This window comes from Pempheris klunzingeri, unplaced genomic scaffold, assembly GCF_042242105.1.
Source record: "Pempheris klunzingeri isolate RE-2024b unplaced genomic scaffold, fPemKlu1.hap1 Scaffold_292, whole genome shotgun sequence".
Classification (NCBI taxonomy): Eukaryota; Metazoa; Chordata; class Actinopteri; order Acropomatiformes; family Pempheridae; genus Pempheris; species Pempheris klunzingeri.
The window spans coordinates 17,501-22,500 of record NW_027255199.1 but is presented as its reverse complement, the minus strand read 5'-3'; positions in this window follow the sequence as shown (position 1 = coordinate 22,500).

Genomic DNA, 5,000 nt, shown 5'->3' with positions numbered 1-5,000 from the left:
GCTGAGCTCAAGGCCGAAAGCCCCACTGGAGGCCTCCCTGCTGGGGCTGAGCTGGCTGAGCTCAAGGCTGAAAGCGGGCTGAGCTCAGGGCCGAAAGCCCCACTGGAGGCCTCCCTGCCTGGGGTGAGCCCCAATGGAGGCCCTAACCCTAACCCTGCTGGGGGTGAGCGGGTTGAGCTCAAGGCCGAAAGCCCCACTGGAGGCCTCCCTGCTGTGGGTGAGCCCCAATGGAGGCCTCCCTGCTGGGGGTGAGTTGTTTTGAGCTCAAGGCTGAAAGCCCCACTGGAGGCCTCCCTGCTGGGGCTGAGTGTGAGGGCTATGGTCAGGCTTGGGGTTAAGTGGGCCTGGCTGGAGGTCACGGGGGCCTGGAGGAGGTGTTGGTGTGCGTCTCAGGGTGGAGGGCCGGAGGTCACGGGGCCTGGGGGAGGTGTTGGTGTGCGTCTCCGGGGCCAGGCCGGAGGTCACGGGGCCTGGGAGAGGTGTTGGTGTGTGTCTGCTGGGCCTGGGGGAGGTGTTGGTGTGCGTCTCAGGGTCCAGGCCGGAGGTCACGGGGCCTGGGGGAGGTGTTGGTGTGTGTCTGCTGGGCCTGGGGGAGGTGTTGGTGTGCGTCTCAGGGTCCAGGCCGGAGGTCACGGGGCCTGGGGGAGGTGTTGGTGTGTGTCGGGGCCTGGGGGAGGTGTTGGTGTGCGTCTCAGGGGCCAGGTTGGAGGTCACGGGGCCTGGGGGAGGTGTTGGTGTGCGTCTGGGCCTGGGGGAGGTGTTGGTGTGTGTCTCAATTCAATTCAATTCAATTCAATTCAATTTTATTTGTATAGCCCAATATCACAACAGAGTGTCTCATAGTGCTTTACAAAGTTCACTGAGGGTGGAGGCCGGAGGTCACGGGGCCTGGGGGAGGTGTTGGTGTGCGTCTCAGGGTCCAGGCCGGAGGTCACGGGGCCTGGGGGAGGTGTTGGTGTGCGTCTCAGGGTCCAGGCCGGAGGTCACGGGGCCTGGGGGAGGTGTTGGTGTGTGTCTGCTGGGCCTGGGGGAGGTGTTGGTGTGCGTCTCAGGGTCCAGGCCGGAGGTCACGGGGCCTGGGAGATGTGTTGGTGTGCGTCTCAGGGTCAAGGCCGGAGGTCACGGGGCCTGGGGGATGTGTTGGTGTGCGTCTCAGGGTCAAGGCCGGAGGTCACGGGGCCTGGGGGATGTGTTGGTGTGCGTCTCAGGGTCCAGGCTGGAGGTCACGGAGAGGTGTTGGTGTGTGTCGGGGCCTGGGAGATGTGTTGGTGTGCGTCTCAGGGTGGAGGCCGGAGGTCACGGGGCCTGGGGGAGGTGTTGGTGTGCGTCTCAGGGGCCAGGTTGGAGGTCACGGGGCCTGGGAGAGGTGTTGGTGTGTGTCGGGGCCTAGGGGAGGTGTTGGTGTGCGTCTCAGGGTCCAGGCCGGAGGTCACGGGGCCTGGGAGATGTGTTGGTGTGCGTCTCAGGGTCAAGGCCGGAGGTCACGGGGCCTGGGGGATGTGTTGGTGTGCGTCTCAGGGTCCAGGCTGGAGGTCACGGAGAGGTGTTGGTGTGTGTCGGGGCCTGGGAGATGTGTTGGTGTGCGTCTCAGGGTCAAGGCCGGAGGTCACGGGGCCTGGGGGATGTGTTGGTGTGCGTCTCAGGGTCCAGGCTGGAGGTCACGGAGAGGTGTTGGTGTGTGTCGGGGCCTGGGAGATGTGTTGGTGTGCGTCTCAGGGTGGAGGCCGGAGGTCACGGGGCCTGGGGGAGGTGTTGGTGTGCGTCTCAGGGGCCAGGTTGGAGGTCACGGGGCCTGGGAGAGGTGTTGGTGTGTGTCGGGGCCTGGGGGATGTGTTGGTGTGCGTCTCAGGGTGGAGGCCGGAGGTCACGGGGCCTGGGGGATGTGTTGGTGTGCGTCTCAGGGGCCAGGTTGGAGGTCACGGAGAGGTGTTGGTGTGTGTCTGGGCCTGGGGGATGTGTTGGTGTGCGTCTCAGGGTCCAGGCTGGAGGTCACGGAGAGGTGGTGGTGTGTGTCGGGGCCTGGGAGATGTGTTGGTGTGCGTCTCAGGGTCAAGGCCGGAGGTCACGGGGCCTGGGAGATGTGTTGGTGTGCGTCTCTGGGTCAAGGCCGGAGGTCACGGGGCCTGGGAGAGGTGTTGGTGTGTGTCTGCTGGGCCTGGGGGAGGTGTTGGTGTGTGTCTCAGGGTGGAGGCCGGAGGTCACGGGGCCTGGGGGAGGTGTTTGTGTGCGTCTCAGGGGCCAGGTTGGAGGTCACGGAGAGGTGTTGGTGTGTGTCTGGGCCTGGGGGAGGTGTTGGTGTGCGTCTCAGGGTGCAGGCCGGAGGTCACGGGGCCTGGGAGATGTGTTGGTGTGCGTCTCTGGGTCAAGGCTGGAGGTCACGGAGAGGTGTTGGTGTGTGTCGGGGCCTGGGAGATGTGTTGGTGTGCGTCTCTGGGTCAAGGCTGGAGGTCACGGAGAGGTGTTGGTGTGTGTCGGGGCCTGGGAGATGTGTTGGTGTGCGTCTCAGGGTCAAGGCCGGAGGTCACGGGGCCTGGGGGAGATGTGTTGGTGTGCGTCTCTGGGTCAAGGCCGGAGGTCACGGGGCCTGGGGGAGGTGTTGGTGTGCGTCTCAGGGGCCAGGTTGGAGGTCACGGGGCCTGGGAGAGGTGTTGGTGTGTGTCGGGGCCTGGGGGATGTGTTGGTGTGCGTCTCAGGGTCCAGGCCGGAGGTCACGGGGCCTGGGAGATGTGTTGGTGTGCGTCTCAGGGTCAAGGCCGGAGGTCACGGGGCCTGGGGGAGATGTGTTGGTGTGCGTCTCAGGGTGGAGGCCGGAGGTCACGGAGAGGTGGTGGTGTGTGTCGGGGCCTGGGAGATGTGTTGGTGTGCGTCTCAGGGTCCAGGCCGGAGGTCACGGGGCCTGGGGGAGGTGTTGGGGTGTGTCGGGGCAATTCGAAACATTCACCGGAGTACCAGGGGCACGAAACATTCATCGGCTTACCAGGGGCACGAAACATTCACCGGAGTACCAGGGGCACGAAACAGCCATCGGAGTACCAGGGGCACGAAACCTCCACCGGAGTACCAGGGGCACGAAACCTCCACTAGAGTACCAGGGGCACGAAACCTCCACTAGAGTACCAGGGGCACGAAACATTCACCGGAGTACCAGGGGCACGAAACAGCCATCGGAGTACCAGGGGCACGAAACCTCCACTAGAGTACCAGGGGCACGAAACCTCCACTAGAGTACCAGGGGCACGAAACCTCCACTAGAGTACCAGGGGCACGAAACATTCACCGGAGTACCAGGGGCACGAAACAGCCATCAGAGTACCAGGGGCACGAAACCTTCATCGGAGCACCAGGGGCACGAAACCTCCACTGGAGGACCAGGGGCACGAAACATTCATCGGATTACCAGGGGCACGAAACATTCATCGGATTACCAGGGGCACGAAACATTCACCGGAGTACCAGGGGCACGAAACATTCATCGGATTACCAGGGGCACGAAACCTCCACTGGAGTACCAGGGGCACGAAACATTCACCGGATTACCAGGGGCACGAAACCTCCACTGGAGTACCAGGGGCACGAAACATTCACCGGAGTACCAGGGGCACGAAACCTCCACTGGAGTACCAGGGGCACGAAACCTCCACTGGAGTACCAGGGGCACGAAACATTCACCGGATTACCAGGGGCACGAAACAGCCACCAGAGTACCAGGGGCACGAAACATTCATCGGAGTACCAGGGGCACGAAACCTCCACTAGAGTACCAGGGGCCAAGTCGAGGAAGGCAAAGCGGGAGTAACCAACCGCCTCCCTCCCTTGCCCTGTCTTACACGGATTACCAGGGGCACGAAACATTCACCGGAGTACCAGGGGCACGAAACATTCACCGGAGTACCAGGGGCACGAAACATTCATCGGATTACCAGGGGCACGAAACATTCACCGGAGTACCAGGGGCACGAAACATTCATCGGATTACCAGGGGCACGAAACATTCACCGGAGTACCAGGGGCACGAAACAGCCATCAGAGTACCAGGGGCACGAAACATTCATCGGAGCACCAGGGGCACGAAACCTCCACCGGAGTACCAGGGGCACGAAACCTTCATCGGAGCACCAGGGGCACGAAACCTCCACCGGAGTACCAGGGGCACGAAACATTCATCGGATTACCAGGGGCACGAAACATTCACCGGAGTACCAGGGGCACGAAACATTCATCGGATTACCAGGGGCACGAAACAGCCACCAGAGTACCAGGGGCACGAAACATTCATCGGAGTACCAGGGGCACGAAACCTCCACTAGAGTACCAGGGGCCAAGTCTAGGAAGGCAAAGCGGGAGTAACCAACCGCCTCCCTCCCTTCCCCTGTCTTACACGGATTACCAGGGGCACGAAACATTCATCGGATTACCAGGGGCACGAAACCTCCACCGGAGTACCAGGGGCACGAAACATTCACCGGAGTACCAGGGGCACGAAACCTTCATCGGAGCACCAGGGGCACAAAACCTCCACCGGAGTACCAGGGGCACGAAACATTCATCGGATTACCAGGGGCACGAAACCTCCACCGGAGTACCAGGGGCACGAGACATTCATCGGATTACCAGGGGCACGAAACATTCACCGGAGTACCAGGGGCACGAAACATTCACCGGAGTACCAGGGGCACGAAACAGCCACCGGAGTACCAGGGGCACGAAACATTCATCGGAGTACCAGGGGCACGAAACCTCCACTAGAGTACCAGGGGCCAAGTCTAGGAAGGCAAAGCAGGAGTAACCAACCGCCTCCCTCCCTTCCCCTGTCTTACGCGTTTTTTGTCTGTTTTCCGCGCTACCATCGTCAAGATTTCAGGAGCAGGCAAAAACAGAACTTTTAGGTGGAGCGTTGGAGCGATTTGACCGCGTCCCCCGGCGGCCTGGCCAGTGTGCCTGCTCTGGGGGTGCCTCTGGTCCTTGTGGCGCACCCCCCCCCACCCCCACCCCCACTTTTT